The sequence below is a fragment of the Alosa pseudoharengus genome, unplaced genomic scaffold (genome assembly GCF_046254945.1).
Source record: "Alosa pseudoharengus isolate Yale_2024_CS ecotype anadromous, Long Island Sound unplaced genomic scaffold, YU_APseudo_1.1 YU_APseudo_1.1_scf_15, whole genome shotgun sequence".
Classification (NCBI taxonomy): Eukaryota; Metazoa; Chordata; class Actinopteri; order Clupeiformes; family Clupeidae; genus Alosa; species Alosa pseudoharengus.
The window spans coordinates 29,338,537-29,353,722 of NW_027468620.1; the positions used below are offsets into that span (position 1 = coordinate 29,338,537).

The following is a 15,186-nucleotide window of genomic DNA, read 5'->3' on the forward strand; positions in this document are numbered from 1 at the left end:
ATCATTAACAGCAAATTGGACAAGAATGAACACACAATCTGATTCGAATCACGTAGTCCCACACAAAACGCTGTTCAATGATTACTTAAAAGGCATGCAATCTTACTACCAAAGCGGCACTACAAATTACGACGAATGACTCACTACGCGAGCTCTACGTCATCAGTCATTCATACATTCCTGAAAATTCATTCAAGCATGACGTCTCTCCATCTCAAACAAACATGTAACTAGCTAAGAATGCGAACTTCTTCAGTGATCTTTTTAGAACAAATCACGTAGCATTGTGTAGGCTACTCTTAACGAGCTAGTTAATACAAACATTAAACACTGATGCAAAACAACGAACGCCAACAATTACGTTAAATGCACTTACCCAAACTCACAAGAACAGTCCAAAATAACGTCACAGTAATCCAGGTGAAAATCGCCACATCAGTCATAAATATCTTGCTGTAAGATTACACAGTCCTCTGGTGACCTGAATATCACGCCAAACTACTAACTCAACCTGGCTAGTCTTCAGGGGCCTGCCAGCCTCGGGGCGACTGAATAACGCATGAACCTCGTCACAAAATTATCGAAAGATTGCGCGAGAAGCGTGCCCCCAACAGGAATGCAAGATTCCCGACTAGGATTACCCCCAAAATAAAAATTACATTTACAAAAACCCAAAATAAACAAAAAGTGCACCGGTGGAAGGGCACAGCCCAGCTGGAGCACTCTTCCTAGCCAGAGTTTGTTAATTAACCAATTAACCCAAAGAGCTTCTTACCTGGATCTCCGCGAGTCTATGGTCCTGTTTTTACTTGTTTGTTTGTTTTCCGGACGAGTACCCAATTATGTTACGGCAGGCTCGTTTACTGACCGCAACATAAAGGGAAACGGACAACAAAGTTCCAATTTATAATTTATTAAGATTAAGCAACAATAGTAATACCAAACATGATGTGTCTAGGGGGAAGATGAGTGTTGGCGTGCGTGTATGTATGAATGCAATGTCAGCATCAGTATGTAAGATGACTAAATGGTAGGGATGTGACGCTCGAAGCTGACGTTTCGAAACAGTGTCGAGCTTCCGAAACGCAAGTGTTTCGAACAGTGTTTCGAAGTGTGGTTCAAAACGCCCATGTCACGTGACCATGCCTTCGTGGTGTTTCAATTTGGTTTGGACAGGTGGCACACTTGCCGCGCGAGCCAATTACCCGAGTAAACACCTGTTTGATCTAAATTACAAAGTCCCAGAATGCTTAAAAGTCATTCAAACACATCCTATCTTTGTGGGTTTTTTGTGAGGAGAGTGATTTTGAGAGATATAGCGACATAGAGATATAGCGATTTATAGTGCATTCTTGTGATTGATAGGTTAGTGATAGGCTATAGATTAATTGACAGGCAGTGAGCGATAGTTTAGATAGATATAGTCTAGTGACGTTAATATTTAGATAGTAGCAGAAGTAAAAAAAATATATGACTGATGCCTTTATTTCAAGAACAGCTGACCCTTTGAAATACTGGTAGGAGAGGAGAGTGGTTTATCCAAACCTAACTGTGATGGCAAAAAAATATTTGTGCATGCCAGCAACAAGTGTGCCTTGTGAAATATTTTTTTCCAAGGCTGGGGAGGTTTATTCAAAAACAAGAAACATATTAAATGCCAAGACGGCAGAACAACTGTTATTCCTAAATAAAAATTTATGTTGACATACAAAAAATGTGTTGTTTATTTTTCCCATGTTGTACCTGATTAGTCTAACCTGCTTCACATGTATCCTTTATTTCCCTACAACATGTTCCCAAAAAAAACCCTGGGCCATAAGCATAGCCTACATTTTAAAACCATTGTAGCATTTTCCTCTCCAGCATATTCCAAAGGATAATGTAGCCTACTATGAAACTGAAATAACAAAACATCTAACTGCAGATATAAAAATGTTCTTATTGAAGAAATGTCTAAGCACCAGCAGGGAGTCGAACACCCGCCGCTCCGGCCGAATGCAAGTGTGTTAACCACTGAACCACGTAGCTGTGGACGAAATCTTGCGTTCCATGTTGGCTATTTATATTCTTCGTCTGAAGCACTAGATGTCACCATGGAGTTACGCGTATCGGATTGTTTCGAAACCTCGACACATTCCGGCGCAATTGCTTCGAACGTTTCGTTGTTTCACAAAGCCTCGTTCTGCCCATCCCTACTAAATGGTAGACAAAAGAAGACAGAAAGATTAGAGAGAGAGGAGAGAAAGAGTAAAGTGCCAGTGCAGAGAGAAAGTCAAAATGGTGCCTGCAAGAGAGAAGAAAAGTGGCTCCAGGGGAGGAGAGGAGAACTCCTTATATAACCACACCCTGATGCAGGTGTACACAATCCCTAATTGACCTAATCAGGCCCTACCTGCCCGTGCACTGACCAGGAGAGGCCTGAAGGGGCACAGGGGGTCGTAACAGTCAGGATATTTAAAAAATATGTGTGAGTGTGAATGTTATCCCCTAATTCTGTTTTACTGGTTTATTTGACAAATAATCTATATGGATTTGCTCTATAAAGACCTTATTTCTGTTTGGGATTGTTTTGAGAGCCTATTGATGTATCTCAGAATAAAGGAATGTCCACAACATTAGTGATGTTTTTTTGTGCGTGTGAATGTATTTTACTTAACTCATTAAATGTAGCTGGATACTCATGAACGCATGTCTCTAATAGCCACAATAGGAGTAATTTTAGCAACACCGTATTTTGTGTGGCCCATAGCGACCCAGTGGATCATGAAAACGTGCCAAAATTCACATTCCTTGCTTGTTGTTGGTACATTAATCCCATTCAGATTGCCACTTATCTGTGATAAGAGTTCAGTATAGGTTTAAAGCAACACCAAAGAACTTTCCCTCTGGAGCACGCACGCTATTTGTTTATCCAGCACCGGCTTTGCAAATAACGATGTCCATAGACAAGGTATAATATGTTGCACGATTTCTGAAAGTACGATGTATTGCGACATCAGATGCAAGTCAAATTTGTAGTTTCTTATGTCTCATTCCATCGAACTACAGATCCGCTACCCGATCTGGCAAACTTACATAGTGCGGTTATAGCCGATAGAGGGCTGTGAAGCGAATGCAGAAGTGCCGTTCACCCTGTTACAAGTTGATGAACCACTGAAACGATTTTGGAAACATTATTTTAAGGTACAAAAAACTCTTTGGTGTTGCTTTAAGGTCTGGGGCAGGGATTTGACATTCTGTGACTTCTTCATTGAGGGCTTGCTTAGCAGCACTATCCGCTTTCTCATTTCCCCTCAGACCAACATGGCCTGGGACCAGTAAGTTACTTATCTAAGTCACTGTGCGTTACTATTTTTGTCATTTTCCTTAGTAAAAAGATATATTCTTTGCTTTCTTCTTGTCTCGGGGATTATCGCCATATTTAGCGAGATTTCAGGTCCCCCCAGCGACTTTATTTTTTAAAAGCGACTAGCGACAAATCTAGCGACTTTTTCTGGCGTTCTTGGAGACTTTTGGAGACTGTCGTGATTGCATGTACTGTGCCATTTTACTGTTCTGAGTGAGCAGTGAGTTCTGTGCTGTGTGTGATTGCCCCTCCTCCCTCGCTACTGTCTCACCCTCTCTCAGCTGATAGCTCTGCTCAGTGGCAGTGTGTGCTGCTGCGAGATAGTGGGCTGGATTCAGGCTGCTCGAAACACTGCAGGCCGTAGGCTACTGCAAGCGAGCATCACAGACCGGTCTGCTTATCCTGTCCGTCATCTGCCATTCTCCGTTCTGTATTAAATTATTAACGCCTTAACTAACGTGATATCTGATAATTTGCATTCAGTCAGATGAGTGTGGTAAAAACCAAACTTCGTAATCGGATGTCCTTGCAGACCCTTAACTCCATCTTGTACATCCGTTATGGCCTGGAGCTGTCTGGTGAGGCTTGCTATGAACACCAGCTACCTGATAATGTTTTACAGCTTTTTGGCACATCAGCTGCTTACTCTTTCAAGGCAGGTCCCTCAGCTGCTGAACCTGCCATAGAGGGTGAAAATGACCTACTCTTTGTTTAGTGTGTGTGTGTGTGTGTGTTGGGAGCAGAGGAGTTCTGAATAGTTCATAGTTCATAGGCCTAGTTGTAAATCAATACATTTAGACATTTTCATAAAAGTGGGTTAAAAACCAATAAAAAATAAATAAAATAAAAAAAAAACATTACACAAAACCATAAAAAAAAGTAACTCTGCCAGCGTGTCTTTTAATTTACGTCTGCCGGTCCTAAGACCGGGTAAAGGAGGAGGGTTAAATTCGTCATTACGTCATTTAGCGACTTCTGGCGACTTTTAGGACAGCCTTTAGCTACTTTTCTCACTGAGGAGTTGGCAACACTGAGAAACATACGACGGTATATTGGTGTATACTGATGTGTTCGCATTGTAAACTTGAGAAAGTCTAGCCTAGCACTACTTACCATTCACCTACTTAGGTCAGGCTGAGAAAAAGTACTAGCTAGCTGGAGCACGCTCGTTCAAATGTAATCGTGGGTGCTATTATTGGGTAAAAAATACCAGGTTTATTATTTCTTTAGCTTTATTCATGCATGACTCCTTTTGTATTTGTTTGTTTAGGTGCACATGTGGAAATTGTGCAACAATGCTGTCAGAGCCTGAGCATTTATGCTGCCAGGAGGTACCACAGATAACATGATCTTTCCTATACTTATGTCAGCAATGTATGATTGCAGACAAGATGCCACTGCAGATACTTACCTTATGTTATGCATAATAGGTTACAAGACGGCTGCAGCAGGATGAAAGGCCTCCATGTATGATAGGCAAACAGGTTCTAAACCTGGACGGTCTAAATGTGTTCTCACTGCAGAATGCATGCAACATTTACAGGGCTGACTACTAGGGTGCATCATTTGCCCCAATTTTGGAAATTCAACTTGTACCCAATTTTAAAATGTGACAATACTAATGAAAAGAAAATGTGTAGAATATTAGCTGGATTGAATAGTATCTAAGGGGTCCACCAAGCCTCTAAAGTTGCTTCTTAGCAGAGCCTGTATCCCCGCTCTGGAAAAATCAATTTTTCATAAATAACTTCCAAAATAATGCATTTAGGCCTACAGTGTCAATGAAAGTTGAATATAAATGTGGCTATTGCGCATCTTTTGGTACCAGTCTGATATCTCTAGCTTCATTGGTTTCTAAAATATTGCATTATTCCCCTATTTTTAGCGTTTCTTTGTCCCAATATCTATAAAAAGCAGATGTGAAGGTAGTCCAGTCATGGTCTTATATGAAAATCCTTTTTTTTTCATATTAATATAAGTATAAATATAAGTATATATACTCTTTTGATCTCGTGAGGGAAATTTGGTCTCTGCATTTATCCCAATCCGTGAATTAGTGAAACACACTCAGCACACAGTGAACACACAGTGAGCTGAAGCACACACTAATCCCGGCGCAGTGAGCTGCCTGCTACAACAGCGGCGCTCGGGGAGCAGTGAGGGGTTACAGTAGGTGCCTACCAAACCTGAGGAAGAGGAAGGGAAACATGTAACGAGTGTGTGCTCTTTGATGTTAAAACATCAACATCATATGGTGGTTAGTTATTAAAGCTACATTGTGTACTTTTTTGAGTTAATTCTTAGCAAAAACCCATTTGTTCTTTCAAAAATATGTGCTCATTCATGTGTAATTATTTCCACTTACTAATCAAAGTATTCTCGTAAGTGTAGAATCTGATATTCCAAATACATACGCGCGAGTCGCGCAAATGGCTGAATCCATGTTGCGCCTCCATCTTTGAAATACATTCGCCAACGAGGGACATTCCTGGAAATTCAGCTCCGCCTTTCGCGCTTGTAGGCAACACTCATTGCATGATCAGTCTACTCGCGACTGCCGGCAGATTTGAAAGTCTGTTGAAAATGGAGGATTATAACTATTCTCGAGGACATGAAAAGGAGTCGCCAAGGAAGCGAAAAAGAGAATTAAAACGCCAACGCGACCGGAAAAACAACAGACCAAAGTCAATATTGGAGTGGCTTTTCTAAGATGGAAAGAGCTCGTGAGGAGCAAGGATTTTAAAAGGGACGCCGAAATGGCCTGCTTTCTCCTCGACAGGTAATTTGGCCTATTCGTGTAAACATACAGTCTATGGTGTAAATTCGAAGTTTTATAGTTGCTTGGCTTAGTATAGCATGGTTGTCCATAACGCTAGAATGACGTCTGGGATACTTTTCCTCGCGTCGATGAAAAAGGATTGTAACATAAATCTGCTATGACGGATCACAGGCAAAGGGCACTAAATTGTAGTTATTTTTCATTGCTTTTGCTTTGTAGCCTAAATATATCCTAATCTGATAATGCTAGTATAGCCAATTCCAAGGGTGACGTTCACATCCTGAGGCCTGTCCTGTAGTCTTATTAATTGTAGACGTAGCCTACTAAATTGTCTGAACGTTTTTCACTGCATGAAAACAATTGTTGATTCTATGTGATTGTTGTTTGATAATAACTGAAAGTATATTTTTAATATCTTGGTGTTTACCATTTTATGTACTGTTATATGTTGTGAAACGCTCTGCTTATTCATTTCAGATGAGCATCTTGGCGCAATTGCAGAAGCCCCTGAAATTGAGAACCTTGAACAGAGGTAACCCATCAATGCTCATAATGTCTATACCCGATGACATTCTCTATTGTATATTTTCATGATATAAGCATTTATATATATTTTTTACAAAGCCTACATGACATGAGCATCGTGGAGGAGGATGTGGACGAAATTCAATGGTCTTGTTATGTGATGCACGTGCATGCCTTCATTGTAACCTTGCCTGTAACTCAGTCTAGGCAAAATAGCACTATACAGATTAGTAACAATATGTTGAACTATATAAAATGGCGTGTATGTCTAACGACACTGCATGTCTTCCTAAGGATCAGCTTTCCAGGAGACTGCAAATTTACAATGATGGCCCATGTTGCTTCAAAGGCACCATACAAAAAGGAAGGGTTCATGTGTAAATACCATAATTTGTTAATTTCTGAAAATAAATATATTGCAAATAACATTGTTGACCATGTTACTGTCATTTGGTGTTTCAAAATGGTAAATTACCACAACTCCTTTTTTAATTATAAGTTTGTGGATGTAATGTATGAGGTACAGCATGAACAGTCTCTTATCAATTCTAAAAGTTTTTATTATCATGAAAGCAAAATATAGCGATGTACCAGTGTAAAATAAATTAAATACAGTTTTAAAAGGAACAGGCAGTACAAGAACACTAATACAAAACTATTTACAATAACACAACATTACAACATTATAGGAAGGTGAAATAAATTCCAGAGATGTCCCTGAGGGTCAGGGAATTTATCCCTTATCCTACACACACAGCTTGGGATCACTCTTCTATTACCCTGTCCTAGAGACCCATGCTGCCAGAAAATGAAATGTCTGTAGGTAGCATATCTGAACTCTATTGTCATCACCTGGCTCTCTTACATGGCCTAATGCTGTGATGTCTGTGATGTACTGCCTGTGAATCGGGAGAAAACCTTCATCTAGGCAGTGCTATGTGTAGTGAGGCAGAAGGCTCACACAGGTGGCAGGGTTTTGTCCACAGCATTTTCTCTTCTGATCGATTGGCATGTCTCTGCAGTGTGTACAACTACACCAAGGCATCCCTGGCACAGGTGGGGGGACGACATGTCTGCACTGATGCATCAAACACCAGACCTGGCTGCCTCACTATAGCAACTGTGTGGTGAGGTTCCTGTGCTCTTGCAGGCTCATTCCATCCACAAGTCTGAAGAAATAAGACACAAGAAATAAGATCAGATAGGCTTGTTTAGGTAGCAAAGTTAGATTGTTAGCAGAGTAGTAGTAATAGTAGCCTACTCTGTGTCATTTTTCAAGTGTTCACACAAAATGATGAATACTATGTATGTGTATGGACAATGAAAAGGTGAAAATGTTGTGTAACATTTTCTATAGACCATAACGTAATTATGTGTCGTGATTTCACTGGGAGACAACTCGCATCATGCAGTTGACTGGCAACAGCTAGAAATTGCTACAAACAATTGAGATACAAACAGGCAGGGAAGCTACACCAAGCGCGTGACTGAAGCGTTCCGTTCACAACGCGTAAAATCAATTTTAGATGAATGGTCTATTTTTTTTCTGCAGCAGACGCAACGCAAACGAACGTGCCTGGTGCAGCTTCCGAGCTAATTTCGGTGTCATTGACATTGATACTGTTCAGAGAAATATATTAAAAACACAAACCTCCGTTGCTTCTCTCCTTTGTCTTTGAAGTTCTTCCAGTCTCTCCTCGTCATCTTTTGGAGTCTTACTTTTTCTTTGCATAGGAGGTCTCATCGATCCTCTGCCACCGGCTCTTGGCTTTTCTTTACCTTTCCCTCTTCCTTTACCTTTCCCTTGCACCTCCGTTGCATCGACTGATCTCTGACTCTGCTCACTGAGAAAAATAGTAGGCTACGCTGTAAACATTGCCTTTACACTATTAATCTCGCACATACAGAATAACGATAGCACTGAATCTACTGTACTATAACATTAGCATGCATTCGTTTGGGAACCTGATAGCTGATGCTAGCAATGAAATAGTAGCCTACCAATAATGAAAACGTAAAACTAGGCTATTCACTTTACATAGAGGTCATACCCAACATGTTTACTGGCTATATAACTAAATGCAATGTGTAATTGTTTTCTAAAGTAACCTTATAACTGGAAGGAACACCGGACGAAGTCGTAGTACTGGAAGCAATGTTAACTTTGGCATGAAACGGCCACCGTAGGAGTTAAAATGCGCTCGGAATGGGAGGGGCTAGAAAGTAATATTCAGTTGGTTGTCATATAGAATTTCACCGCTAGATGGGAGAAGTTCTTACACAAGGTAGCTTTAAGAATTATGTACTGTATGTTCTATCTATTCATGGATTACCCATTTGCTCAGTCATATAATATGTTTGTAGGAGGTTTACAGTTTGTCTTACACTTTGAAATGTAAGGTGTTCATAGTTCTAGAATAGGGTAAAGTTAGTTAATGGAATATAATTTAAGATTTTATTGATAACTTACTTTCATGCTGTTATTATGGAAAATCCATGTGAAATGATGAAAATCCATGTGAAATGACAACTGCCATATCTCAGGAAGTAATAAAGATAGAGACACACAGCTGGCACCAAATGATGCGCAATGTACATATTTATATTCAACTTTCTTTGACATTATAGGGCTAGATCTATTATTTTTGCCGTTATTTAAGAAAAAAATGATATTTGTATGTCCGTTGTTAGTTGGAAACTTCAGAGGCTCGGTGGACCCCTTAGATATCAATAGAATTTTATAAAATTTCTCATGGAAGTTTAATTTAGTTAGTGTAAAAAATCTATTCTAGGTACAGATTGATTTTCAAAAAAATTTTAAAAAGTGGGGCAAATGATGCACCCTACTGACTACGGTCCTTTACAGTTATGGGGAATAGAGCAGTGAGTTATCTGTAATAACCTACTTACATTCACTGTTCATACAACATAACTAGATGTACCGCATAGCGGTACAAAATATGACCGCCGCTCAGTCCTGTACATCCATTCCGCGAAAATAAATCATATTAATGAATTTGTCTCTATCTTCTACTCCATCCCCCACTCTTGAAACTTTTGTGTATACTTGTTTGGAATGTGTGTGTGCACACATTCCGCACACAAAGTAGCCTACTGGCGCTGCAAAGGTGAATAGATTTGTTTCTGGGCCAAAAAATTTGCAGCATTGTTATAAAACCTTTAAAATCTCTAAACAATCACAAGTAGGGAAGTTCATCACAGTCCATCCATTGCAACTAGACTGATGAAAGGTACACCTGTAGGCTACATTGTATTTGGGAAAAGCAGAAGGTAGCAGCATAATGTATTTATTTATTTATTATTAAACAAAACAATCCCTGTCAGTTTCATGCAGTTTTCAACAGCTATCAAGAAGAGAGGTCATGTCACGGATTTTTGTGAATGTTTCTTCTATATGCATAAGTTTAGTCATCTAGTTCATATGATATTCAGCTTTATTGTCAATGCACAAATTAAATACCAATAGTCTAAAACAAAATGCCGTTTTACCCAGTGGTGCAAATAACTGACATGTCCAAAAGGGCCTTCATGAAATGCGTTGCGAGACTGTTCAATACACATTTTAACGGGCAAAGTTGAAGAGCTACTGTCCGTTATTGTTTGTGCAAATAATATGCTGATTCATGTTCCCTTGCATTTTGCAACTATGAGGTCCATGGTTAGTCTGGCTTTCGCCAGACCAAGCTCAATCTTTTGACGCAATCTTTTGATTTTCACCCAGCCTAGTCCATGGTAGGCGCCCGATAGAAATATTGTTTAATTTTGCGATTGAGATATCCACGCACTGGCACCCCCCCCCTGCGACGTGTTCGCCCCCCGGTTTCAGAGCTATTGTAAATGCAAAAATGCATAGAGGGAGTTATGACAAAACCGTGACTGTTAACAAACTATAAGCTATATAAGGTAGGCCCTATGCTAGGCCTATTACACAACACAAATTGTCACTAGGCTATGCTGGCGACCCAAATAAAATCTCCTTTGGAACCAATGGCTTACACCTTACAGTATCAAGCTGCCACCTTTTTGCGAAAAGTTAATAGTTTTGCATATCAATAGTAATACATTTCAAGTAGCTAAATCACCGAAAGGGCGAATGAAGTGGACACTTCTAAATGGAACCCAACCCACTGTACAGTAGCTCAAGGTCTGTGGCTAAAGTAGCCATAATGAAAGCGTTATCATTGTTTGGATACTTCACACACACGTGTTTTTTAATCGCATAGACTACAACTACCAAGCTGGAATCAAAGCACATCGACTCCCCTCTCACACCCTAAACACGCACTTCGAACAAACAAAAAGCGCCTCAGTCTCACGGTATAGCCATAAGCAAAACTGTGGGTCTGTCTCATTCCGCCTACTTCTACACTTCGAACACTTAGTTTTAAGTATATAGTGTAGATAACACAAAAAGTCAGTGCACTGCAGGTACCCGGATGACCCCCTAAAAACGGTCACAAAATTCAGTGTACAACGATGGTCCAGAGCCCGTCTACGCCTGCCCTATTAGACATTCTCTGGATGGTCCCTACTCGCACTAAACGGACGCCATCTTGACTACAAAGCGGAAAGGGAGGGACCAGGGACGTCGGGAAGATTTTCCAATTTTGAAAATAATGGCGGACAATTCAGCCGAGACTGCCGGAGCTGCGACACCGCAATCGTATAAATGTAAGTAATGGTGGTAATACGAGGCATTGTACTGTCGTCTAATGCATCACTTACATGTCCCTCACTGACTGAAGCCGATATAATAATTTGGCGAGTTAATTAGCGTAAGTTACATGTTAATGCTACCTAGCTACCTACAACGTTAAGCCACGTTAAGCCAGCCATTGGGACGAGCACGTTATAAATGTGAACTCTATCGTATTAATGCAAGTAACAGCAGTAATACGAAACGTTTACTGACTTATAATGCATTACTTACGTGGCCTCACAGATTGAAGCCGACATAATCATTTGGCGAGTTAACGTAACGTTATATGTTAATGCTACCTAACACGTTAAACCAGGGGTCTCCAACCTTTTTGGGAATGAGGGCTACCTGAAGACCCGAAATCATATGGAGGGCTACTCATTTAAAACAAACATACCCTCACCCCTTTTTTGCGAGGGTAGTCCTCCTAAATAATAGGCCTATGTGATTTTTACTTTTAAATGATCGATCATTATTTGTGCAGGCCTATACGTCTTTATATATTAAGCAACTGTATTTTCAAATTTAATATCAATAACCTATGCAACACTACCAACATTTTTGTTCAGTTTGTTCATTTCAAAGTTTGCATGGGGAATCTAATCTATTTTTTTTTTTTTTTTTTTACAAAAAAACTTTCTTTTTGTGCAATTAATAATTTGGGTTACAATTTGTACCCAATTTATACCAACCCACCATTATGAATTCAGGGGATGTTTAAGTTCTGATTTCAGTGGACAATTCGGTTTTAACATTTCAATAGTAATCGCCCACACCACCCTAACATATGAAAACTCCTTTTAAAGTTATTGCACACCTGAAATGATCCATGATCTGACAAAAAAGGGTAATGCACAGTCCTGCTCAGTCATGCATGCTATAACATTTTTAGCGCTATTATACGGCAGTTGCCTACGGAGGAGAAAAGGCCTGTGAGCTAAAGCAATTGTTTTTCAGTCCTTGAACAATCATGCAAGAACCGTATTTGACGAACATGGAATGGCCACAGAACTTTTGCAAAGATATGCTTTCATTGGCTACACCAGACAAGCAAGTTTTTTCCCCCTTTACTGTCTATGCGTGCGAGCAGCGTGTGCGCTCCGCTTCCGTTGTTGTTTAAAGATTGAATGGGAAACGGATTTGAAGCCAAAGGCTAAATTTTAACGCAGCTACAATTTATAAGGTATCACCAATATCAATTTATTGTTACAGATGTATGGCTACATACATTCTTAAAATGGTTCTGGTCTAGACTTAAATATCTATTGAAAACTTCACAATGGAGCGTGTTTTTAGAGCGTGATCTGCAGGTGACCTGTTGGCTATTTTTTAGAAAGTGCGCTGGGGGCGCCTCATAGCCGTCCCGCGGGCTACCTGGTGCCCGCGGGCACCGTGTTGGAGACCACTGCGTTAAACCATCCATTGGGACGAGCACGTTATCTGTGTGAACGCTAGTAAGTTATGAAACTGGCTTCGTGACTATGTGCTCGTGAATACAGTGTTGTGCCATTGTAATGTTTGATATCACGTATACTATTGACGGGCAAGGTGAGTTCCTTTTGTCTCATCGAGGTATTTTGATCGGTTTTAGGGACGGACGAAGATACATGGGAGCTTATCCCATGGCGTGCTGCCAACGCAGATTTGTTTACGGGGAGGAGAAATGCGACCCTTACTGGATTCGAGTAAGTACATTGCATTACCAGTTGTATTACGCTACGTTCTTTACTTCAAACTAACGTGATCACATATGCTCGTTGTTATTGACAGTGCTGTAGTGGAGGCTAAACACATGTAAAGCAGTCTATGCATCTCTGGCCCAACCCCAGGATAAATAATCTCCTCAAAATAAATGTTGTGATATTGTTGTTGCAAACAAAACATAAGAAATATTGTAGTTGCATTTCATGTGTAACATAACATATTAGGTGGGCGAACCCAGTACTCATGCCATGTTAAATGATCTGGTAGTGGGCCTCTGTATTATTTAATGCATTGATATGATCTGCTGTTGTGTTTCTTACCAGGGAATTCATTAAGAAAAAGGGGTTGGAGGGGAGGCTGGATGCCAAGGCCATCAGGAAGAGATGGGAGAACTTGGTAAAAGCTTTACAGGAATTGGTTGTACACTTGTGTGTTTACCTTTGAACTAATTGGTAAAGTCAAATTAATGATTGATCAATTCCTAAAAATACTACCTACCTACTTTATCAAACTGATAAGAAGTAGACAATGTATTTACCTCTGGTGTATGAATTGAACCATACAATGCTTAATACAATGTTTAATAATGTTGAACACATTAGATTTTGCAGAATGGTCATGTAATTTATTCAGATTTGTTTTGTTTTTTAACATGCCAGACGAAATCAAAAAACAATCATACATTTTAAATTTTTAAATGTAATCATGGTCAGGGACATAACATGCCATTGCCATCCTCTGTCTCTGCTCTGCACCAGAGACGGCTCCTGGAGGTGCTGGTGCTGGTCTTCGTGCCCTCCTGACATCAGCATCTGGCTCCAGCAGGTCTCCGTTGCTCATACATATATTATGCAGAACAGTGCAACAGACGATGACCTAAGTCACATCACATCCAGAGCCTTGAAGAAGATGGACCTCCATCTTGTCTTCAGCATCCCAAAGGACCGCTCAACAATGCTCCTGGCCTTTGACAAGCTGTTGTTAAAGCGAGCCTGGAGGTGGTTGCGAACGGGCTCTCTGAAGGGTGTGATGAGGCTGATGGGCTGGGACAGGCAGGGGTAGCCCCCATCTCCAAGTATGCTGTATCCTGGTGGAGGGTAGGACTGCTGATAGTAGATGGGGCTGTTCCTCAGTACTCTGGCATCATGAACTGACCCACAGTACCCCACGAACACATCGAGGAACTTCCCCACGTTATCACAGATGGCCTGCAGCTGGATGGAGTAAAAGAGCTTCCTGTTAAAATAACAGGCGGCATCTTGTGCTGGGGGCTTCACTCTGACATGACAGCCATCGATGGCACCAACCACACGGTTGAAGGCTGCAGATCTGGCCAGACGGGCAAAGCGACCCCCGAGGTGAGGGAGCTCTTCTGCGGTGGGATGTCGGACCACTCGATACAGTAGAGCGGCGATCTTCCCACTCGCCCTGTGGACTACCCGGTGAATAGTTGCCCGGGGCATGGCAAAGGCCCTGGCAACCACACGGTAGGAGGAGGGCGTGGCAAGCCAGAAAAGAAAGATCAGGGTGTTGATTTCTGGGCCCCAGCCATGGTCGCATTCCCTGCCCAACACATCCATGAGTGCGTTGAAGGACACCCTTGAAAGGCGATAGTCAACCCTCATGTCACTGTGGCCATCAAAGTATAGTGCCAACACTGGCACTGTGTTATTAATCTGGCAGTACTTTCTGGGGCTGGAAGGATGCTGTGAGTGGGGAGAGGAAAGTGAATTAATTATGTTTTTTTGTTGAAAATAAAGTGAATATCTGGTTCTGTTACTGTGTTTTCCTTAATTCATTGTCTTTTCTTAACATTCATCAGAATTAGTACATGATAGAGCACATCAATAGGCCTGTCTATTTTGTTGCCTATTGCTTGGTGTATGTTAGTGTAAAGATCACTTAACATTTTGAGCACAAATTCATACACTTTTGTGAAGTCTTATACTGATAGAGCTTTTAATTGTTCATCCACTTGGAGCACACTGAAGTACTGATGGTAAAATAATAACTAGCAGCTTACTGTCACTATCCAGCATAACATTTATATAAACAGTTAAAAAACATTTAGTAATTGCATTGAAGTATTGTGACATGAAATGGTAAAACGTC

General features: G+C 40.7%; 2 long non-coding RNA genes across 2 annotated transcripts; both read left to right on the forward strand.

The window, feature by feature from the left end:
- Positions 1-6,012: 6,012 nt before the first annotated feature.
- On the forward strand, positions 6,013-6,967 carry LOC143123847 (uncharacterized). The gene is made up of 3 exons (XR_012986920.1): positions 6,013-6,125; positions 6,603-6,657; positions 6,945-6,967. It is a non-coding gene; the product is annotated as an uncharacterized LOC143123847 (long non-coding RNA).
- A 5,831-nt stretch (positions 6,968-12,798) lies between these two features.
- Positions 12,799-14,718, forward strand: LOC143124568 (uncharacterized). Its single transcript, XR_012987048.1, has 3 exons — positions 12,799-13,055; positions 13,398-13,470; positions 13,833-14,718. It is a non-coding gene; the product is annotated as an uncharacterized LOC143124568 (long non-coding RNA).
- Positions 14,719-15,186: the final 468 nt, after the last annotated feature.